The 25,023-nt window shown below is 40.3% G+C and overlaps 1 protein-coding gene and 1 long non-coding RNA gene across 5 annotated transcripts in view; one reads left to right on the top strand and one right to left on the bottom strand.

Moving 5' to 3' along the window:
* LOC118384704 (limbic system-associated membrane protein-like) overlaps positions 1-25,023 on the top strand; it is a 1,031,328-nt gene that overhangs the window by 463,028 nt on the left and 543,277 nt on the right. The gene's annotated exons all lie outside the window — the stretch shown is intronic.
* On the bottom strand, positions 1,342-23,452 carry LOC118384734 (uncharacterized). 4 transcript variants are annotated; one of them, XR_004825891.2, is made up of 6 exons: positions 23,202-23,452; positions 3,799-3,867; positions 2,899-3,300; positions 2,604-2,707; positions 2,389-2,494; positions 1,342-2,248 (listed from the first exon to the last, which is right to left on the bottom strand). It is a non-coding gene; the product is annotated as an uncharacterized LOC118384734 (long non-coding RNA). The 4 variants fall into 4 exon arrangements; XR_004825888.2 differs by lacking the exon at positions 23,202-23,452 and adding an exon at positions 6,110-7,877; XR_004825889.2 differs by lacking the exon at positions 23,202-23,452 and adding an exon at positions 7,159-7,877.

Here is a 25,023-nt window from a genome sequence, read left to right as displayed (position 1 = left end):
GATGGTAAATATTGGTAAATATTTTCTTTCATTCACATATAGCAATGGCTGACTTACAGTATTTGTATGGGTTTTAAGCAGTAGCCCAGGATTGTGAGAATCAAACCCTGTGATCAAGGATGGATTTTGGCCTTTTGAAGCATTTCTGTCTGCTGATATGATATATTTCATGCTCATACAGCTACAGTTGTCATTCATGAATCTAGTCAGGATATATGATCTTATATGAGGCACGGTCTAGGGCTCTCTGAGGACTTGTTTATCAGACAGGTCTGAGGGTATCTCATGGCACTCTGGCTTATCATGACACCGATGGAGAAAGCGAGGGAGAGTCCTCACGAAGCCAGAACTGCAGGGCCTGTCATACCAAATCATGTCCCCCGGCCAAATAGTGTCCCCCCTCTCCATCCCAATGGGATTCGATAAACTATTCGCGTCCGTTTCTATATCAACGGTGTGATGACCTAATGATTAGAATTTTGGAGATCATTACAGACTAAATGACATTCTTTTCATCATCAGCAAAATATTCGCTGTTTAAACAAGTTTTGTTTAGCTAATAAAATGAAAAGATAAATTTGAACAACTTTTGGGTACCTTGTCAACATCACATGACACCCATGTTGCTATGTTTCGGAAATGGCAAAGAAAATGTGTGTAATCTGCTTGACACATTAAAGTTACTTACCTTTCAGACCAGGAAGTCAGCTAATTTCAGCTCCATTCATATGCAAATCCATGTGATTCATACACTGGTGTCACGCCCTGACCTTAGAGAGACGTTTTATTTCTCTGTTTGGTTAGGTCAGGGTGTGATGTGGGGTGGGCATTCTATTTTTTGTTTTCTAGGTTTCTTTATTTCTATGTTTTGGCCGGGTATGGTTCTCAATCAGGGACAGCTGTCTATCGTTGTCTCTGATTGGGAATCATACTTAGGTAGCCCTTTTTCCCTCCTTTCAGGGTGGGTAGTTATCTTTGTTAGTGGCACTTAGCCCTGTAAGCTTCACAATTGTTTTGCGTTTTTTTGTTTTGTTGGAGACATTTTAAATAAAAAGAGAAATGTACACTCACCAAGCTGCACCACTTCTTCCAACGACAAACGTGACAACTGGCTTGTCTGGCTGTGATGTTTATATTTTAACCTGCCCTTCCCTTATCTACACTGAAATAATATAATTTCAGTAGTCCTCTATTATGATTTTTAAAATTGTATTATCTCGCAGAGCTCATATATGTATCTATTGTAGGTCCTAAGATACAACAATGAATAATGTAGAACAAATACATACCATCAAAGGATACCTTACAACTTACAATAATGAACACCTTGTGAAACAGCTGTGAAAACCGACCTGGCAATATTTAAGATTTTAATACATAAACTTTGATAGTTTTTGGTACACTTGTGTCATTAGTTTAGTTGTACACTCATATGGATATCATAGACTAAAATACTGAATTCTAGTGTGTGGAATTTTGCCTGTCACTTGTTCTCAACAGGCAGCCAATCTCAGAAGGGGGACTTGAAGAGGGAGACTGCTGCTCTCTTTGTTCTGAGTGTTTGCAGTTCATCTCTGTATCTCACATATTATGTGCTCAGTATGATAGAGCAAGAAACTTTCTTGGCAGATAATGACAGCATGACAATAACAATAGCTGATGTCATGAGAAGTTGGAGGATGGTTGGTAATGGAGGGCATCAGGTGGATCCACGTCTGGGTGTTGGGTAGAACCCCTAGGTCCTGGAGAACAGGAGCAGACTTAAAAGGAAAGGAGACAGACGTAAACAAGCAAACACACAGGTTACACTTTACTGTGAGAAAATGTAATGGATTAGTGCAGTGTTATATATTCTTTTTCACAGCGGGCAATCATTTTATCTGGTCAAAAACCTCCACATCCTCCTCAGTCCATGAAGGTAGTACACAAAGGGGGTCTGATCTGGTTCGACAACTTCCACCACATCAGGTGTGGTTTTAGTGATCTGAAAGTACGTTATACAAAAACCGCAAAGGACAACCACAACACTAAGACAATCACACATTTGAAAGACTACAGTATATGCAATAACTGTATATGCAATTGCATTGTTTACCTCAGTCAACAGCTGTGGCTCCCGTCCGTACTCGGCGTAGATGCTGCTGTTGTGTGCAAAGAGAATTACCTTCAGGTTGTTCTCCCACCCTTCCTGGTATCAAGGGACTTGCCCAATGCAGTCTTGAGGGTCTGGTTGGTCCATTTCCCAAACCTGGAGGAGGGGGTAGGATAGTGATATTTATTGACACTAAGATATTGAAATATGTCTGATTATGTCCCATAGAAAAACAAATTGTAAAAAATAAATAAAACAAACCATTGGTGACAGAATATAACCTATAACATCTGTACCTTGTTCCAATGTTCATGACCTCGGTCACTCAAGATGACCTCAGGAGAACCGCGTTTGTTGAAGATACTCCACCATCGCCTTGGAGGTGGCTTCGCTAGTCTCGTCCTTGATGGGTATCATACAAAAACGAAAATCGATTTTGGTTCCGAGCACCCTTTTTCAATGGATTACAGAAAGGAATTCAGAGTTAAGCACGTACTCTTCCTTTACTGACCATAATGGGTATTGCCTCCACCCACTTGATAAAGTGATTGATCGCCGTCAGACACCAGCTGTTGACATTCCTGGATTTCGCGAAGGGTCCGATGAGGTCCACCGCTAACATTTAAAGTTTTAGTGAGAAGATGACTTTATTCTTACCCATATCTGTGCCATACAGTCTGCAGATTTTCATATTTGTAAGGATACTGAGACACACACACATTCTATAATATTGAACTCTGCTGTGGTCAAATAAAGAAACCATTAAAAACAATTTATCAGGGCAAAATTTGATTTGGGATACTCACCGATCATGTGCCATGGTGAAACAACTTTGATGGGTTTCAACTCCGGTGCCACAGTCTTCGCCCTCTCAAACTTCTGGCGGGCTAGACAGGATACTGACCAATTTGTAAAAAAAAGTGACAAATGGAACATTGTGTGCTCTCTGATATGACATTAATTGAAATCATAATAATTTCAGATATAATAGAATGTGATTGATAAACAAAAGGTTATTTCACTTGCCCGGCTGTCCACCTCCTTGACAATTCGCCGTCAGAAGAAGCGTAGGTTGATTTTGGCATTCATGCACTTCACTCCAAAATGTCCAGCATGCATCTCTGTCAGCACGGCCTCCTTCTCCTCCTTAGTAAAAATCACCGTCCTGTGTGGCTGGCCATCCTTCCCCCTTAGGTAGATATGATTGCCTAACAAGTTGGAAGAGAAGAGGTGTTGAAATACTCAAGTCTTAATATATTTGCACTGCTGTCTTTCTCTCTCTGTTTCTCTCTTTCTGTCTTCCACTCTCTTCCCACCTCTCACTCCCTTTCTCACCCCCCCCTTCTGTGTCTATTTAGCATAGACACCTAGTTTAAACCTATCCATTTGATTGATCAGGATTAACTTATAGCTAGACACCTCAATATGACAGACATATAACTATATCAGTGGAGGCTGCTGGGGGGGAGGATAGCTCATTTTAATGGCTGGAATGGAGTCAATTGAATGGTATCAACCACATGGAAAGCACATGTTTAATACCATTCCATTTATTCCATTCCAAACATTATTATGAGCCATCCTCGCCTCAACAGCCTACACTGAACTATATGTTTAGCAAGCAACTACTATAGCTAAACGTTAGATGGACAATGGTTGTTCATAGCTAAATCCATCCAGTTATCTAACTGAACTTAACTGCTTACCGTTACCCTGAATTGTGAATTTCTCAGAATATTGAGCCTCTTGTCGAGATCAGGGGTGTCTTCATAGTACTTCCCCAGGTTGGAAAGATAAAAGAAAATCTCGTTTTGGGATGCCATTGAAATGCAAGCTACATACAAACAGAAAGCTGCAACAACAGTTACAGTAGCTTGCTTGCTAGCTAGCTAACATTAGATAAATACAACTATCTGGCTAGCTGGCTAGGCAGGGTGAGGTATATAAGTACAGAAGCTAGCAAAGTCAATCTATAAAAACAGCTTAAATTATTTATTTCTATTTAACAATATGTACAAATACATGGTAAAGAAAGTGTTCTCTTTCCAGTCTTTTCAGTCCTCTGAAGCAGCAGGGAGTCACCGTCAAATACACCATTTTGCGTGGACTGAGCAAGCGTTTATGCCGTGAAATACAACTAGAACTGCCCGCATCCTCCTACGAGGTCAAATAGAGCCAAGCAACCAGCATAGCAACGGATGCTTTGGTTCATTACGTAATCCGCTCATCGAATCCCATTGTGATGTAGAGGGGGACACTATTTGGCCGGGGGACACTATTTGGCATGACAGAGAGCAGAGAGAGAAGAAGCAGTTCCGGGTCAGTCTGGCTCCAATGATGGACACTCCTTATCAGCTTCTCCTCAATAGCCACTACATCAGTTTAGACAGCCCTCTGAAAGTACACTTCCATTGTTGTCTTCAGATGTAAAGAAGAACCTCTACATGGGCTTTGTCATTAAATATTCAATAATATTAGCCAGACAGATTCAGTGAGGGGAACACTAAACCCCTTTGGTAAGTGACTTCAATGGGCAGAGGAATTCTTGAGATGACAGACAGGAAATGACAGTCCCATTTTTTCACTGTAAGAAAACCTATTATATTTTAATTGCAATTGACATGAGGATCAGATCAAAAATCATTGGAGATGGAATGATACAAACATGATTTTTTTTCCATTGATGAGAATAGATGTCCAAGACCCTATATAGGCAAGAGATAAGAATCCATTATCATTGCTCAATATTGCTCTCCACGTGTGTGTGTGTGTGTGTGTGTGTGTGTGTGTGTGTGTGTGTGTGTGTGTGTGTGTGTGTGTGTGTGTGTGTGTGTGTGTGTGTGTGTGTGTGTGTGTGTGTGTGTGTGTGTGTGTGTGTGTGTGTGTGTGTGTGTGTGTGCGTGTGTGTGCGTGCAGGGACGTTAATCCTGCTATCAAAGGCAAATAAACTGCAGTGTTTGGGTAGAAATTAGAGCAATGTTGAATCAGATCATCAGTTATAAAGTGTGAAAGTACACATTATCTCTTTGCCCAAAGACAGTCAAGACTTAATCTCAGATCTGTTAAGCAGGTTTTTAAAATTAGGCTCTGCTTGTTATGTCTGCCACATACACCTTTGCATGCTGAGCTTCCCATGGGAAAAGTGGGTCAAAAATCTGTCAATCAAGAGTGTTTCACAGCTTTTTTAAATCTATGGAGATCTAAGGGGCATGAAACAGATATGCCTTGTGACACCTCCAAATCTAAGGTACACTTGAAGTTGAACAGAGAGAGATAAGGGTAGAGGGTAAGGGTATAAAGAACAAAACTGATGAGATAAAAAGTCTAGTGTGTCAGGAAAAGGTTACTGTCATGCTTTGTTATCTGGCCATCACCAGAAGCAGAATATAGCTGGTTACACTAGACACACTCTCTATTCTCCCAGAGTCAACATGTACTGTCATGCTTTGTTATCTGGCCATCACCAGAAGCAGAATATAGCTGGTTACACTAGACACACTCTCTGTTCTCCCAGAGTCAACATGTACTGTCATGCTTTGTTATCTGGCCATCACCAGAAGCAGAATATAGCTGGTTACACTAGACACACTCTCTATTCTTCCAGAGTCAACATGTACTGTCATGCTTTGTTATCTGGCCATCACCAGAAGCAGAATATAGCTGGTTACACTAGACACACGCTCTGTTCTCGCAGAGTCAACATGTACTGTCATGCTTTGTTATCTGGCCATCACCAGAAGCAGAATATAGCTGGTTACACTAGACCACTGGTCACCAACCTTTTCAAGCCTAAGATCACATCCCAAGTCCAAATGTAAACCAAGATCTACCACTTGCAAAAAAATGACGGAAAAACAAGGCCACAATGTAGTTCCATTTTGACATTATTTTTTTAACTTGTCAGTCACAAGCAAAGTATTCATTTAATTGCTTTCCCTTTTGGAACAACACACAACAGATCATATCCTTTGTAAAAAAAATATAGCCTACAACAGATTTCAAACTGGCAATACTCACTCACTCTAATGGCTGTGGATGAAACTCCCTCCCCACACACACACATTCATGTGATGGCTGTGATTGCACACTATCAGCAAGTGCTCTGTAGTCTGGCTCATAGTTTGACACTGCAAGTCTGTCACTGTCTGTGAGATGTCTATTAGTTAGAAAAGGCCTGTTCTTTGACTTGATTCTTTTAATCAGTGAAAAGGCCATCTCACAGAGATGCAGGATAAACGGAGGGGACACTTTTCAGTTTTTACAAGACCCCAAATGACTCTTGGTCTTGCTTTCAACTCGATGTCATTTTGCAATTCAATTATCTCCATGTCAACTTCGATTGGTAAAGCACATACTTGCTGGAATCTGGCGGACACTTCTTCAATCTCAGTGGGGAGGAAAGGGTTTGAGATAAATGCAACATCCTCCTCTATGTAAGGTTTTGCAACATTTTCTCCATGTTTGGGAAGCGCACCAGCCTTCAGAGAAACTGTGTGGGCTGAGAGGCCTTAAAGGTATTGACAGCACTGATCATGTGTCTTTGTCTTTTCCTTGAAGCTCATAGTTGAGCTCGTTCAGTTTTGCTGTTATGTCCGTGAGGAAACCTACATCTTGCAGCCATGCATCAGACAGTTCCCTCATGTTCCTCATTTCGTGACTCCAGAAATGATTTGATCTCGGGCAGCAAGTCAACAAATCGCTGCAGCACTTTCCCTCGACTCAAGCACCTTACGCAAGCGTGAAGAATCAAGTCACTGTATGAGGCATCAAGCTCATCTAATAAAGATTTAAACAAGCAGTGCTGAAGTCCTTTTGCACGAATCAAATTAACAATCATAATGACAAGTTAATTACTTTACTATGTAGTGCTTGCTGATGAATCACACAGTGATAGTTCAAAAACTCTGGGAAATTGGGATACCGATGGCACTGTACAACGAAGCCCGAATGCACCCCACGAATTGCCAGTCTGTCGATTTGCCAGTCTGTCGTGATCGCTACCAGCTTATGAATAGGAATGCTGTTATCGCGCACGTAAAGTTTAAACTCGTTGTAAATGTCCTCACCTCTTGTCGTCCCTTTTAATGGTAAAAGATTGAGAAAAGCCTCCTTAGTAGTTGAATCCTTAAAAGCCATGTTAACAAACACCATCACCATTGCAGCGATAAGCACTCCCAAAGTGATAAATCCTTGAGCACTTGTTGATTCACGTCCTCCTATAACGACTCTACCTTTTTTTGTCACAATGGCTGGGCCAAGTGGCACACTTCGATAGCATTTTTAATGTCTTTGTTTTTGAATTTTTTGAATAATTTCTTGGCAGCAATGTCCAATGCCTCCTTGTATAGCTCTCCATCGGTGAACGGTTTCTTATATTTAGCCAAGAGATGGCTGACACAGAAGGATGCCTCCAGCCTTACTTTTAGCGGTCGGTTTGGTAAAAAGAGACTGCTGTGCTTTCAATACAGACTTGTCAATTCTTTGAACAAAGCTTGCTCTTTAGCGGGTAGGTTTCTTTGAACTTGGGGAGGGTTGAGTTTTTGGTGCCGCCTCAAGTTACTTTTTTGAGAGCGCTACAGCCTGGTGACGAATCAAGCAAATCATTTCTGTCCTTAACTACGGTGAACAGAAAATAGTGTTCCCATTCTACATGAAAATGATACGTTTTTCACTTTTTCCATTGTGCCCCTGCCATCGTTTCGTTAGCTTGATAGCTCGTGAGCGTTACAACAAGTGCCTGAGCTAGTGAAGGCAGGAGTCAGGCACGTAATTTGTCAGCCGTTAAACCTAGAAACTGTATTTGATTGGCCAGATAAACCCTTCCTCCGCCCCTCAACCCCCATCACTACACACAGGGCTCACACATGGCACATTTGAAATTAAATGGATAAATAGTAATAAGAAAATTAAAGATTTAGCCATTTATTATTTATTTTTTTCAGATTTTGAAAACTACTCACGATCGACTTGAAATGCTTCCAAGATCGACTTGTCTACCGCGATCGATGGGTTGGTGACACACTCTCTGTTCTCCCAGAGTCAACATGTAGTGTCATGTTTCAATGGTCTCATCCACCCAGATAGGAACATTAGTGTTCGGACAGAAAACTCCCCTAAATCCACCATGATTGCCTTTCTCCGACTGTAAATATGGCTGGCTGATGCCAGCAAACCTGTTACGCTCCCTCACAGCACCAAACAATACCCTTACATTATTAACAGGTCTTAAGGCTCATGCTCAGCAGTAGAAATAAAATCTCATAGAGAAGTTTATCCATGATTATTATTAAAACCCTCCAAAGAGACACGTGATGGAGTTTATGATATCAATGTGGTCTTTTGCTCAAGGGTACATGGAATATTGCGCATCCAGAAAACGCTCTCTGGTATTTTGAGTTTGATGGTAGTTCCAAAGCCACTGTATCCTTCATAATAGTCAGTGGTAATGGATATGGCAGTGGGCTGGTACTCAAAAGAGAATAGCCTGTGATATAATGACTGCTGAAGCACAGGTGACATTCTTCTTGTGACTTGATTGGTACACTCCTACAATGCCCTCTAGAACCTGTAGTACAGAACAGCCTCACAGTCAATCATATATTTCAGCTAGCCAAAATGGAGACAACTCTAAAAAGTGGAGGTGATAGATTGTTTCCTGTAATGGATGCTAAGAAGTAATATCAGACCGGTGCAAAGATTTTGCTCAGACGATTTTGGGCTGTTTTGGGGCTCCAATATAGAGACGTGTGGATGAAATGCTTTGTGTGTGCGTGCGTGTGTGTGTGTGTGTGTGTGTGTGTGTGTGTGTGTGTGTGTGTGTGTGTGTGTGTGTGTGTGTGCGTGCGTGCGTGCGTGCGTGCGTGCGTGCGTGCGTGCGTGCGTGCGTGCGTGCGTGCGTGCGTGCGTGCGTGCGTGCGTGCGTGTGCGTGCGTGCGTGCGTGCGTGCGTGCGTGCGTGCCTCGTGCATGCGATGACCTGTGTGTCTTTCCTGTTTCAGTAGGATGTGATTGCGTGGGATGGTGCGGAAGTGCGTAGCATTTCACTGACGCTGAACAGTGCGTGCGTTTATTAAAGGACTGTCAGTCTGTCTCTTCTATATAATACAATGTGCCCCGTGCGTGCGGCTTTGAACGTGCGGCACTTTGGCTTGCGTGCGTGACTTATTTGCACTGCGTGCGTGCGTGCGTATGCGTTAATGTAAAGCGTCAATCATGAAGTTTATTTCATTTGTAATAATGCCCTTATTAAAACCACCTGCCTCACCATAAGATGACCTGTGTGTCTTTCCTGTTTCAGTAGGATGTGATTAGTGGGATGGCCGGAAGAGAGGTACCATTTCACTGACAGCTGAACAGAGAAACGGTGGTTTATTAAAGGACTGTCAGTCTGTCTCTTCTATATAATACAATGTGCCCCCTTAAGAGTGAACAGGCTTTGAACAGTTGGCACTTTGGCTTGGACATTGACTTATTTCCACTTGCTGTTCAGAATCTCTACGATTAATCAACATGAGTTACAGTATGCCTTTATTAATGTAAAGCTTCTCTTTACTATGAGATCAATCATCTTGAAGGTTTATTTCATTTGTAATAATGAAAACCCTTATTAAAACCATAGAGGGACTTTTCATAATACAAACTGCATCAGACATCTTTAAGAGGGCTACAGTAAGTTATGAAATGACTGTAGAGTGCACAGTCCTTTAAAGGACTGTGCACTCTATAGTCATTTCATAACTGACTGTAGTTTACTCCCACCACTAGGACTTAGTTACCAAATGACTGTAGAGTGCACAGTCCTTTAAGGACTGTGCACTCTACAGTCATTTGGTAACTGACTGTAGTCTACTCCCACCACTAGGACTTAAAGGACTGTGCACTCTATAGTCATTTCATAACTTACTGTAGTTTACTCCCACCACTAGGACTTAACCTGTTAGAACTCTAGGGTGCAGTACGCTAAATGCTACGCTAGCTATCACCACTCTTACACCACTCTTACACAAATTATTGATTTTCTCTGGTTCTAAAGCATATTTTGAAAATCTGAGACGACAGGATTGTTAAGAAAAGGATAAGCTTGAGGACAGGCATATTTATTTCATTTATTTTGCAATTTTCAGAAATCGCTAATGTTGCGTTATGGTAATGAGCTTGAGGCTGTAGTCACAATCCCGGATCCGGGATGGGGCGGTTATAACAGGTTAAGTCCTAGTGGTGGGAGTAGACTACAGTAAGTTACCAAATGACTGTAGAGTGCACAGTCCTTTAAGTCCTAGTGGTGGGAGTAGACTACAGTAAGTTACCAAATGACTATAGAGTGCACAGTCCTTTAAGTCCTAGTGGTGGGAGTAAACTACAGTAAGTTACCAAATGACTGTAGAGTGCACAGTCCTTTAAGCCCTAGTGGTGGGAGTAAACTACAGTAAGTTACCAAATGACTGTAGAGTGCACAGTCCTTTAAGTCCTAGTGGTGGGAGTAGACTACAGTAAGTTACCAAATTACTATAGAGTGCACAGTCCTTTAAGTCCTAGTGGTGGGAGTAAACTACAGTAAGTTACCAAATGACTGTAGAGTGCACAGTCCTTTAAGCCCTAGTGGTGGGAGTAAACTACAGTAAGTTACCAAATGACTGTAGAGTGCACAGTCCTTTAAGTCCTAGTGGTGGGAGTAAACTACAGTAAGTTACCAAATGACTATAGAGTGCACAGTCCTTTAAGTCCTAGTGGTGGGAGTAAACTACAGTAAGTTACCAAATGACTGTAGAGTGCACAGTCCTTTACTTCTTGGTGGTGTGAGTAAACTACAGTAAGTTACCAAATGACTAGAGTGCACAGTCCTTTAAGTCCTAGTGGTGGGAGTAGACTACAGTAAGTTACCAAATGACTGTAGAGTGCACAGTCCTTTAAGTCCTAGTGGTGGGAGTAGACTACAGTAAGTTACCAAATGACTGTAGAGTGCACAGTCCTTTAAGTCCTAGTGGTGGGAGTAGACTACAGTATGTTACCAAATGACTGTAGAGTGCACAGTCCTTTAAGTCCTAGTGGTGGGAGTAGACTACAGTAAGTTACCAAATGACTGTAGAGTGCACAGTCCTTTAAGTCCTAGTGGTGGGAGTAGACTACAGTAAGTTACCAAATGACTGTAGAGTGCACAGTCCTTTAAGTCCTAGTGGTGGGAGTAGACTACAGTAAGTTACCAAATGACTGTAGAGTGCACAGTCCTTTAAGTCCTAGTGGTGGGAGTAAACTACAGTAAGTTACCAAATGACTGTAGAGTGCACAGTCCTTTAAGTCCTAGTGGTGGGAGTAAACTACAGTAAGTTACCAAATGACTGTAGAGTGCACAGTCCTTTAAGTCCTAGTGGTGGGAGTAAACTACAGTAAGTTACCAAATGACTGTAGAGTGCACAGTCCTTTAAGTCCTAGTGGTGGGAGTAAACTACAGTAAGTTACCAAATGACTGTAGAGTGCACAGTCCTTTAAGTCCTAGTGGTGGGAGTAAACTACAGTAAGTTACCAAATGACTGTAGAGTGCACAGTCCTTTAAGTCCTAGTGGTGGGAGTAGACTACAGTAAGTTACCAAATGACTGTAGAGTGCACAGTCCTTTAAGTCCTAGTGGTGGGAGTAGACTACAGTAAGTTACCAAATGACTGTAGAGTGCACAGTCCTTTAAGTCCTAGTGGTGGGAGTAGACTACAGTAAGTTACCAAATGACTGTAGAGTGCACAGTCCTTTAAGTCCTAGTGGTGGGAGTAGACTACAGTAAGTTAGCAAATGACTGTAGAGTGCACAGTCCTTTAAGTCCTAGTGGTGGGAGTAGACTACAGTAAGTTAGCAAATGACTGTAGAGTGCACAGTCCTTTAAGTCCTAGTGGTGGGAGTAGACTACAGTAAGTTACCAAATGACTGTAGAGTGCACAGTCCTTTAAGTCCTAGTGGTGGGAGTAGACTACAGTAAGTTAGCAAATGACTGTAGAGTGCACAGTCCTTTAAGTCCTAGTGGTGGGAGTAGACTACAGTAAGTTACCAAATGACTGTAGAGTGCACAGTCCTTTAAGTCCTAGTGGTGGGAGTAGACTACAGTAAGTTACCAAATGACTGTAGAGTGCACAGTCCTTTAAGTCCTAGTGGTAGGAGTAGACTACAGTAAGTTACCAAATGACTGTAGAGTGCACAGTCCTTTAAGTCCTAGTGGTGGGAGTAGACTACAGTAAGTTACCAAATGACTGTAGAGTGCACAGTCCTTTAAGTCCTAGTGGTGGGAGTAGACTACAGTAAGTTACCAAATGACTGTAGAGTGCACAGACCTTTAAGTCCTAGTGGTAGGAGTAGACTACAGTAAGTTACCAAATGACTGTAGAGTGCACAGTCCTTTAAGTCCTAGTGGTGGGAGTAAACTACAGTAAGTTACCAAATGACTGTAGAGTGCACAGTCCTTTAAGTCCTAGTGGTGGGAGTAAACTACAGTAAGTTACCAAATGACTGTAGAGTGCACAGTCCTTTAAGTCCTAGTGGTGGGAGTAAACTACAGTAAGTTACCAAATGACTGTAGAGTGCACAGTCCTTTAAGTCCTAGTGGTGGGAGTAAACTACAGTAAGTTACCAAATGACTGTAGAGTGCACAGTCCTTTAAGTCCTAGTGGTGGGAGTAGACTACAGTAACCTCATAGCAGTCAGCCATTTTAACTGTTGAATGTATAATATAGCAGAAACTAGCTTGATTGTTGAACCAGGTAAGTCATACAGAGTATGAGGTCAGCGCCACCAGACTGTGTTCTGTATACGTCAGCCCTGCCGGTTGGAGAGCATGTATCCTCTGCTGTTAATAGGTAATAGGCATAACACACTGTACATTTCACAAGATTTCCTTTGATTAGTGCCTGGGCTCACCTTGCGATTAAAAAAGGGAGGGCTTTGTTTAATCTGGGCACCAAGCTCTTCTCCACAACTCCCCCGAGTTTGGCATCTGCTCCCCGTGAGCTCTTTGATCACTCTGTCAGTGAGGGGGAGAAGACTGAGTGTGTCCTCCAGACAAACGAGGCACAACCGGGAGACAAATCCATTTTTCTCCCTGTTTTATTTATATCAACTAAGACCTGATTATGTCACCACTGTGTTTCTCTGACATATCAAATATGTAATATGGTTTCCCCCACAATAGATAATAATAATAATACTCGCTTAGACATTTAATGGCATATTCTTCATCAAATCTCATTCTACAACCCTCACTAAGAATGGGGTGGTTATGGAGGTAACACGTATGTGGATTTTTTACGTTTTGATAAGGGCTCTTTAAATACCAGTCACAACCTGATTTGAGGAAACATAAATAGTAATTGGACCATGAGGGTGTAGTATTATGGGGTCATGGTCACTCTGGACTGTTCGTTACATGTCAAACCCTCCTCACTCATGTCATGTGTAAAAACATGTGCTTTACATGCAGTGGAGAGAGTTGTTGTGATACCAATCAATCTGTGATATTTTTGAAGGAGCTTATGTGGACTTGTATGATACAAACCCAGCATGAGGGTTTGCGCTCAGGTTACAATGAAAGGCGGCCGGTGCGTGGGAGAGAAAATATCTCTAGAGTTCAAAAAGTACACTCAAAACCATGAAAAGGAATAACCCAAGGAGGCTGAGATGCAAAAATAATATAATACATGTAATCCATGCTTGAAAGAATACCTCAAGTGAAAGTGCAAGGTGCTATATAAAAATATAATAGACAAGGAACGGCGCATACGTTTCGGCCTTATGCCTTCATCAGTGCTGTACAAGCAAAGTAAGAAGACATGTACTTAAGAAGACACACCTGCTGTGAGTAACAGGTGCAACAGGTGCAGGCAGATGGTTGATTAGAGACTGGCGAATCGGGAGTCAATGCATATTAACAAGGAATATATAGAAGAGTATTAAAAATGGACAATTCAAATGTCAAATACAATTATAAAGAGACAACCGTCTGGGCTACATAACAATATCAGAAGCAATAGATATGAAATACTCAAGTAGGCTGAAAAGGTCAGAGAGTGGGGGGGAAGGGAGATAGAAAATAAAACATGTAATATCAAGCATTGTCTACTCTCTTCAGAGTCTGATATTTGATAGAGTTAGAGATAGAGTATTTGATTGAGTTCTATCACTAAATTGTCATTTCAAGTGTGTGTTCTATAAAAATAAGTGTCTATGAAGTGTTTCAACTCAAAACATCACCAAGAATCTTGGCACTACCTTTCAATCTGGACAAGTTCTATATGTATCTTATAAAACTGCCCAAAATGAGAATTTCTCTCTTCCTGTCTGTGTTCCAGCAGAAATCCCATTAACCCTAGAAGATAATGACTTGTGAAGTCATGCGGAACCCTAGTTTTATGAAACTGTGCAATGTAACATGAAGCAACCATTACTATGCAATGTCAAAGAAATAAAATCATAATTTTCTGTCTTATAAAAATAGGCCTCAAATGTACTAGACATAGCAACAGGAATCATTTAGCCTGCCTAGGATGCAGACCTGACTTTGAGACTTCAATAACACCTCACAGAGACACAAATGCTATCTAGGGCCCTGCCAGTGTCAGAGTAATCACCTCGTTCCACTTGTGTTGTCTGGCAGACATTATTAACTTGTGTTCGAAGATGATCCCCTGTATCTCTTGCATTCTGGAAGCGTCTCCAGTGTCAGGGTACAGATAGCCTGTATATTTATTCATGAAATGTAAGCACCTGTGTTAAAAAGGGGGTTTGAAATACAATATAGATTGGGTTTGACGTATACAACATGATCAGGGTGCTAACGAGACCTCCTGGCAAAAGAAAATGGATGCTGTTCATTCTGCATTCCAGTCAGATCTTTGCATGTTTTCTGCATTGATTTAAATGACTATGGTAAATCCAGTGGTGGTAAAGTGAATCATCTCCATCCTGCCTTGGCCCAACCTCAATCCACCCATATGTTTAGCATCCCCATCAGAGTGCGTGTTGAATGATGTGGTACAGGATTTACTATCGTCCTGTAATTCCTTACACAGCATGTGTAGGGTTAGCCCATCAAGAGGCCTACTTTGTGTGTGGAAGTCAGTTCAGTAGCTCCACCTATGTGTTCTTGGGAGACAAGGAGATCAATCGTCAAGGGGGATTTTCTCCATTGATTCACAATCGCAGTCTCCTCACTCCCCCCCCATAGCAGTCTCCCCCCCATCGCAGTCTCCTCACCCCCCCATCGCAGTCTCCTCACCCCCCCAATAGCAGTCTCCTCACTCCCCCCCCAATAGCAGTCTCCTCACTCCCCCCCAATAGCAGTCTCCTCACTCCCCCCAATAGCAGTCTCCTCACCCCCCCAATAGCAGTCTCCTCACTCCCCCCAATAGCAGTCTCCTCGCTCCCCGCTGTTCAGTGTCCTATGAAGGCATGAAAGGAATTCTATAATATCTGTACATTATAGGAACACCCGTGATGTCAAAAGTACAATGATTGATGTTTTGCTTGAGATTAACAATCAGTGGTAGACACCTTGCAAGTGCACGAAGAGGTCAACTGTACAAAGTCATATGCCTGTTCGTTGAAACTATACTTTCGGAAACAGACAAAGGGAACTAAGAGTTCCTGTTGATGCTATGTTCCAGTCTTACTTCTAGCACATGATAGCAATAAGAGGAAGAAAGATTGGGAAATGAACTGCCAATAACACAATAAGCTGAACTCCACCTAGCAGAGACAACTTTGTATTAGCAACGGATAATGAACTTATATGGTATTCAATGTCGTGTCTTTACTATCATTAACTGAAGACTGATAGTTTTTATCAAAGATTCTCTGTAATTAGTTATTACTCGATTAGACTGATTAATCATGTAACCGTAATTACTAGGAAGTCGGGGCACCAGGGAAAAATATTCAGATTACAAAGTTATCATTTCCTAAAATAACTTTTCAGATATTTTATCTGATCAATTAGTCTTCGAATAAATTAATTATTTACTTTACGTCACGTTAGTCTCATTCCAAACGTCGTAAATTGTTGGTTATCTGCACAAACCCAGTCTTCACGATGAGTCATCCATACATCAATTGTCTTAAATCATTTATTTATTACTAAGTCATTCACGGAAATGCATAAACAAACAAGGTAAATGTGGTTACATGAAATGATAGGAGAATGGGCCTTAGTGGGCTAAACCAGCATGGCGGCTTGTTAGACAAAAGGGGAAGTGGGGGTCGACTAAAAAGTCACTACAGAGTGATAATTATAACAATTGAAATGCATAACCTTTGCACATGAATGCTCACTCATTCAGGAACAATTGAAATCAATATATATATTTACGCTCAGTGTGTCGTCTTGATCGCTGGTGAAAAGTTTATTTCTTTTGGAGAATTGTCCGTCTCTCTCCTTCTCTCTCTCGATTGTGGTTAGAGGGGATTGTTCAGAGTGACATTCGTTATAGAATGGTTGTTTTCGGCGGTTGTCATTCTTCGCATTCAATGATACCGAATTCCTAGCTGACTAGTAATTAATATCAAAGACTTGTTCTTATTCTGTTGGTATCGATAGTCTAAGAGTTTAACCACGTGGTATGGTTGAAAGATTCAGCAACCTTTGTCCTCCTAATGGAGAAAAACATGATCTGCAACCTTTAGCCATCTCGTAATTGAGGTAAGCTCGGTCTGCTGATAACTTCTCAAAGTTGGGTTTTATTCGAAAAGGGGCTGTCCCAGGATGTCTGACCCTAACTGGGCTCAGGGGCGGTCCTCTGATTTAGTTCAAATCAAAAGGGAATTGTATTTTTCTTCATTAAACAGTCCAAAATCATATTACACAATTATACAAACAGTATCATACTCACTCATTCATCTTATACAACAATTAGATGTAAACCTCATATCTGAGGCTATTATATAAACAGCGTTATGGTAATGTGGCCACACCGTCTCCCATGAGCTTCCCCAAGTTGTGACAAACGGACCAGTTCGTAGCTGGAGTCTTCACCGATCTTTTATACTTTCTCCGGAACATGAAATTTGTTCGTACCTCACATTTTGTGAGGTGGAAGGATTTCCTTTGTTCTCCATGAAAATCTACTCTCTCTATACTGTGTGTCCATGAGGAGATTCTCAGGAATTTACGACGTCTATCTGACCACAGGAATCTAGTTAAAGGAGGAAAGGGGGAGGCAGGGAGAGGGGGGTGGGCTTGCTATACCCAAAGAGGCCAACGTCATGACATCAAGTTAAGGGACATCACCCTGGGTGGGTTGAACCATGGTAGGGGATAAAAAGGGAAAACACCATCTTGAGAACTGAGTGTATTACTTGCAAATTACTGTAAGTGTATACTTCGGGTTGCAATACATGCTGCAATCCTTATTAAACAAACTAACCTCTGATCAAAGAAGTTTCCTGTGGTCTCTTGTGTGCACATAGGGTAAAAATCCCTTACAGGCGCTGAAGTGTAGAGCTTTTCCATGATGAGAACAATGTGTCCTGGACAACTGCTCTCACAGCATGACACCCGTTACATGACACACATGTTACCGTACACCTGAGCTGCTACTATGACCACGTAATGTATGAGAGTCTACACTAGTAGACAGGGTTAACATTTGACCGTTCAGAGCGTGCGAGAACTGTTTGATCCAGGGTGCTGTGACTTGAACCTTGCTATTACTGTCACTTCTGCTCCCGCTCCCCCCTCCCCTGGCACTTGAGGGCGCCAGGCTGCCCTGCATCACTCACTCCTGTCATCTATTACGCACACCTGCCTTCCCTCATGACGCGCATCGGCGATATTGGACTCACCTGGACTCACTTATCATCTGTTTATTTCCTCCCCTATATTTGTCAGTTCCCTTACTCTGCTCATCACTGCTGCATTCATTGTTTTTTGTCTGTGTTATCTGTTTGCTGACGCTGTCACCGTCTCGTTCCGTGTCTCTCCAGCGTCAACTCGTGACAATTACATCAGTCACTTAGATGTGCATAACTATATCAAGCACAGTGGGCTGGATTCAAATATGCTGGATTCAAATCTAACAAAACAATGTTCATGTATTTTCATTGTGTAAGGCATCCTTGGTTGTCTTGCCAGCTCTCTTGAGGGAAAGGCTCACACCTCAAGATACCGTGTGGTTAAATAAAATTAATTTAAAAAATGTTTTAATGAGAAAACCACAATTATTTTTTACTGAAAAAGATTGATCGTTTGTCAAGTTCAGAATGTGTCAACTGTTATTCCATGTAATTTTGGAGTGTGTACTTTATTAGGATTGAAATTGCCATACTAAAATAAATGACATTGTGATGAGCATTACAATGATAATGATTTATAGCCCTGAATCACATTCAATATTTGAAAATGTGCAAGTTGATTTGAAGTGTTTGGTTGAGACCTAGGTTTTAGGATGTGATGTTTTCCAAACCCACTGGAAGTTGGAGGCTGTGTGTTCCATTGTCTGAAGAGAAGAACATGAACCGGTTTGTTTTCCTCTCTGATTGACTTGGGTATGTCTGTTTTGTTGGAGAGGATTTTGATGTGTTTATCCCCTGATTTGAAGCAGAAATGGCTCTGAAGTGCTTGTGCATACCCTTCAAACCTCAATTAGTACTCTCCATCACGCTAAACCCAATCTGGAATAGTCTATTTGATGGACATACTCAAGTGGAAAGCCAGCACTCAGTGGAGCCATTCAACTGAGTTCTTCAAGAATGTACTCACTCCTGCTTATTTAGACTCAAATATTTCCTATTTCACAGTCCAGACTGTTTGCCATGATCTGAATATGCAAAATCCTCCAGGTTTAGTAAATAGATCTCTAACACACATTATTCCTCTAGAGTTGACGTGGCACCCATCCTCACAAGTAACGAGGGGAGAAAAGCCAATCATTTTCAGGGTCACCTCCACTCTTTATAGACACAGAGCCTATTGAAGCATTTGCAGATTGTGTAATTCTCCTTGACGAGAAACTAACTCTGAGGGTTCCGGTGTGACTGGAGAATGTCATGGTAAAGGGACTCGCCTCACATTCCCTGGGGACAATGATACATCATCATCTTTGATTTGACCCATCCAATGGGAGTGGGGACAGTCAGGTAATAGGAAGGATTTGACCAGAATCAATAATATTGCATTTGGAAAGCCACTTTTAAATATAGTACATGTACTGTATATTGAACAAAATCCCAATCTGTAAAAAGTACTCACTTGGGTGGTTGGCTGAAAATAGACATTATTCTTACTGAGAGGTGATGAATGAAAAATTGGAACACTGTTGCGTGGAATAAATGTAATTGATTCATTTCAAGTTATTGAATTTAATTTTGTGGCATTTATCTGACAAATGATGATATGTTTCCGTCAACAGCACACTAATGCTCCATATGCTGGGTTAACTTTGCAAGTGAATATCCATGTCACTCATAAATCGTATTTACCTATATCATTGTAAACCACCATTTTCAAATATCCCCAGGTTATAGTCAGTCTCCAGTTCCCCTTTCCATCTGATATTTCCACAACAACAACCACCCCCTTTTACTACCCAATGTGTCTGAAATCCTTGTTATGTCCACCATTCAAAAATCTGCAATTGCATAAATCTTGCAAGATCAAATATTTCTACACAAGGCCCCATGTGTAGATGTTAATTCCAGACACATTCAGTGATATAACAACGTACAGAGTTGGTATTCACTTCAAGGTACAAGGTGCTTCCCCAATGTTTGCAGTGTTTGGTGTTGATCCCTGTATGATATGAGGCCACCACTCTTACGTTTATTATTAAGGTTGGCACTTCTTATCTTGTACCACCACCAAGGCTTCAAAGCAAAGACCCAATACAACATGTATGAAGTAGAGGGAAACAGGATGGCTTCTCTGTGTCCAAAGAAAATAGGTTCCACTCACTTTTACAATGTTGGTTTGTTTGAATCTACCAGAGGAGAACACTACTTTGATTTATCAAGGTAATAACTACTAAGTGTTTGCAAGTTAATATAATGTGTCCTCTTCCATTTTCCAAAAGGTATCAAGCTGAGCACAATAGAATGTAAAAAAATGTTTACCCGATGCTTAGGCCTACTTTGTAACGGCGTTCTTCGTTTGTCAAAAGAGAGTCGGACCGAAATGCAGCGTAGTGGTTACTCATGACTTAAATAGAAAAAGTGACACATGAAAATAACGATACAAAATACAAAACAACAAACGGAACGTGAAACCTAATTACAACCTATCTGGTGAAACTACACAGAGACAGGAACAATCACCCACGAAATACAAAGCGAAACCAGGCTACCTAAATACGGTTCCCAATCAGAGACAATGAGAATCACCTGACTCTGATTGAGAACCGCCTCAGGCAGCCAAGCCCATACAACACCCCTACTCAGCCGCAATCCCAATAATACAAAAACCCCCATACGAAATACAACAACATAAACCCATGTCACACCCTGGCCTGACCAAATAATAAAGAAAACACAAGACCAAGGCGTGACATACTTATTACAAAAAATGTTTACCCAATGCTTAGGCCTACTTATTACAAAAAATGTTTACCCGATGCTTAGGCCTACTAATTACAAAAAATGTTTACCCAATGCTTAGGCCTACTAATTACAAAAAATGTTTACCCAATGCTTAGGCCTACTAATTACAAAAAAATGTTTACCCAATGCTTAGGCCTACTTATTACAAAAAATGGTATAAACCTATTGTAGTACTATAATTACAATGAATCTTGTCTTTTGATAATGTTTAATCTTTGTTATAATGTTCATGAAACTGGAGCAATAGATGGCTCTCTAATTTCACATTGCACAGCACAGCATTCTGGTAAAAGACTATAGCAATTATTCCTCGTGCTCAATTTCAATTTCTCTCAAAAATTACAAGAATTGTCATACAAAAGTGCAAACCCTCAAAATTGAATTTAATCTGGTCTTTTGCGAAAAGGACTTTAACCCTTTGTTGACCCCGTTCACTGTTATTAATCTGTGAGTCACTGAACAGGTGTCAAGTCTCCACAGGTCTGTCCCCTATCCAGTGCAACAGGTACACACTGATTGTAGCACTCCATAATTAATAGTATACTTGAAAACACTATCAACCTTTTTCGTCAGGAGGGATCTTCAATAAAAAGAGGGAATAATATGAATTCTCATCTATGACAAGCTTTGTGCTATTCTTTCAAGGATACACGCTCGGCCAGTGGTGTAAATAAGTAAAAATACTTTAAAGAACTACTTAAGTCGTTTTTTGGGGTATCTGTACCTTACTTTACTATTTATATTTTTCACAACTTTTACTTTTACTTCACTACATTCCTGAAGAAAATAATGTACTGTTTGCTCCATACATTTTTCCAGTAAACCAAAAGTACTTATTACATTTTGAATGTTTAGCAGGACAGGAAAATGGTCCAATTCATGCACTTATCAAGAAACACTTGGTCATCCCTACTGCCTCTGATCAGGCGGACTCATTAAACACACAAATGCATCGTTTGTAAATTAAGTTTGAGTGTGCCCCCGGGCTATCCATAAATGTTAAGAACAAGAAAATGGTGCCTTCTGCTTTGCTTAATAAGGAATTTGAAATTATTTATGCTTTTACTTTTGATACTTAAGTATATTTAGAACCAAAGACTTTTAATCAAGTAGTATTTTACTGGGTGACTCACTTTTACTTGAGTCATTTTCTATTAAGGTGTCTTTACTTTTACTCAAGTATGACAACTTTTTCCACTACTACTGCAGGCAAAATGTAATGCAAAACCTTTGTTGTATCCAATGTTTCTGTTGTGAACTTTTTCCCCAATAGGATTGTGTTCACATGGAAACAGTTGGATTGAAACTTGGTTACAGAGTGCATCTCAAGTTTCACATTTTGTCATATGCACAAGTTTCCCAACAATATAGTCATCAATATGAGTAGTACAAATATTATACTGTATAGTAAAGTAGAAAAAACACACGAGACATAGAAATAAGAAGAACACAGGAAAGGAAGTAAGCTAAACACAGTACAGTGTCAGTTCCAGGTTCAGTGCCAATACCATATTTACAATGTGCAGGGATAATGGAGTGGTAGAGGTTGATGTGTATAATGGAAAAGTGACTAGGTCTCAGGATATATGATCAACAGAGTAGCGGCAGCGTATATGAGGATTTTATCTGAGTGTGTATGCGTGTGTGTAGAGTCAGTATGAATGTGTGTGTGTGTGTGTGTGTGTGAGCAAATTAGGTTTGTGTGTGTGCTGGAGTGTCAATGTGAGTGTGTGTGAGTGATTGTGTAGAGTCCTGTGATTGTGCATAGTGTCAGTGCAAACATTTCAATTAAATTCAATGGTCAATGCAGATAGTCTGGGTAGCCATTTTGTTAGCTATTTACACATCTGGTTTTGTATCACGCATAATTGGAAAGGCTTAAAATCCCATGCAGACCTTTTTTTTACATCAATATCAAATCATTTCTGGGTAACAATTAAGTTACCTACTGTAATAGTTTTCTGTTTTCAGGACTGAGAAGGTGCGGGACTGAGACAGCTAATGGCAGACTGAACATAGTTATGTAGAGCACCTCGAGATAAAAACATAATATTCAATATCGGCAAGTTAGACTACAATATTAGCACTACACAATCTGGTGGGTGATAACCTTCAATCTGGATAATAACACAAAACAAATCTTATTAAGGCTAGAGATATTTATCAACAAATATTATGAAAACAAGCAACACCCAAACCTGACGGAAAGTAAGGAAACGGGAACCGATTTCAAAACGAAAACGTGACTCTACAGACACAGACGATTGAATATTTTCACCACCCGGAATGTTAAAGGTTGAAACCGATCTGTTAAAATCAATAAATGACAAACTGGGTATACTTGAATTAGTCGGTAAGGATATCAAAGAATTGAAGGCAAGCCTCGAGATGAGTGATGAAAAAGCTGCGACACTGGAGAAGGAAACAAACAAGCTAAAAGTGAGAGTCAATAAGATTGAAACTGAAGTGAATTAACTTAAAAAGGAGAACACCGTTCTGAGAGAAGCCTTACTTGACAGAGACTAGATCCATGAGAGAGAAGCTGGTACTTACAGGTATCCAAGAGAAAGAAGGAGAAGTTCCTGAATCTGTAGTTCAAGAGTTCCTCCTTACAGCGCTTCAGATCCCACGGGAAGCTATCAACAAAACTCAACTCGGACGTGTACACCGCTTCAGACAGAAGCTCAATCGTTGCCAAATTTCCTTCATTTAAAGATAAAATAATGGTTAAAAGCCTAGGTAAAAAACTTGCTGGGACTAAAATTATGAATGACCAGTTCCCGAAGGAAATTGCAGAACGGTGTAAAGTTCTGTATCCAATTTTCAAGGAAAATAGATTATAAGGGAAACGAGTAGCTCTCGTTGTCGATAAACTATACATTGATAACCAATTGTTCAAAGACACAAAGGCTACTCCAAAAATTACAAAGTTCTTACTGACGAGGAAAATAATGAAACACAATTCTAGCCCGGTTACTGATTTGTAATAATACAATAAAAAATAGAGCTTTTCTATATATATTCAAATATAACTAATTGGAACACAAAAGCACTAATTCAACATGGTGAAGATAAAAACTCAGTAAACAGAAGGCGCAGTATATGTGGATGGATGGTGTGTGTTTTTTTGTTTGGGAAAGTGTGGCGTTGAGTGAGAAAGGAAATGTTTGCATATCCCAGAACCAATGTATTGCTGTGAGCTGGAGTGTGAGAGAGCTTTCAATTTTGCTCAGATGATGGATATACTTTTTATAATGAATTCTATGTCTTATTTATTTATTTATTGTCCTATCATAGTGGAACTGTTTTAAAATAAACTATACATTTGATTTATTTACTGTCCTATCATGGGGAACTACATTTTTAAAATAAATGATATATCAGATTTTTAAATTTCATGGTACAGCTATGTAGACACTCAAATATCATGTTACTTTTTAATGGTATGTTTACAAACATATATTTTGATAAATAGAATTGAAAGTAGTGTCTGATTATTGTAAGTGGTGAATTAAGTGTAGCCCGTTAAAACTATAATAGTTTAGCAGATAATAAGAAAAGAAGATCAGTATTTACCTGGCTAATAGAAAAGGAATATAATATCTATTGTTTACAGGAAACTCATTCAACCATTTTAGATGAAATTTTGCGGAAAAAGAACAGAAACATTAACAGTAATTTTGATCCAAATGTATAAATTGTCCAAACAGATCATCAAGGTAGATGGATTATTTTAAATATATCATCGGACAATAAACATATATGGCTTATTAACCTATAAGGTCCAAATAATGATGATGAAAGCTTCTTTGAAAATATATATACGAATTTAGCAACTCTAAAAGCAACACTAGACTCTATTATTATGGTGGGAGATTTTAATACGGTCTTAAATACCTCTATGGACCGGAAAGAAAATCACACTACAATCTATCACCCTCAGGCACTTAAAGAAAATCATGAATGTCATGGTTAAATTGGAATTAGTGGATATATGGAGACTTACATACCCTGACCTAGTGAGATATACATAGCGGAGGATTAATCAAGCTAGTCAAATCAAATCAAATGTGTTTATATAGCCCTTCGTACATCAGCTGATATCTCAAAGTGCTGTACAGAAACCCAGCCTAAAACCCCAAACAGCAAGCAATGCAGGTGTAGAAGCACGGTGGCTGGGAAAAACTCCCTAGAAAGGCCAAAACCTAGGAAGAAACCTAGAGAGGAACCAGGCTATGTTGTTTTATTTCTTTACCTACCTATTGTTCACATAATACCTTTTTTTGCACTATTGGTCAGAGCCTGTAAGTAAGCATTTCACTGTAAGATCTACACCTGTTGTATTCAGCACACGTGACAAATAAACTGATTTGAT

This window comes from Oncorhynchus keta, chromosome 1 (assembly GCF_023373465.1).
Source record: "Oncorhynchus keta strain PuntledgeMale-10-30-2019 chromosome 1, Oket_V2, whole genome shotgun sequence".
Taxonomy (NCBI): Eukaryota; Metazoa; Chordata; class Actinopteri; order Salmoniformes; family Salmonidae; genus Oncorhynchus; species Oncorhynchus keta.
Note: the sequence above shows the minus strand (reverse complement) of the source record. Positions and strands in the feature narration are given on the sequence as shown.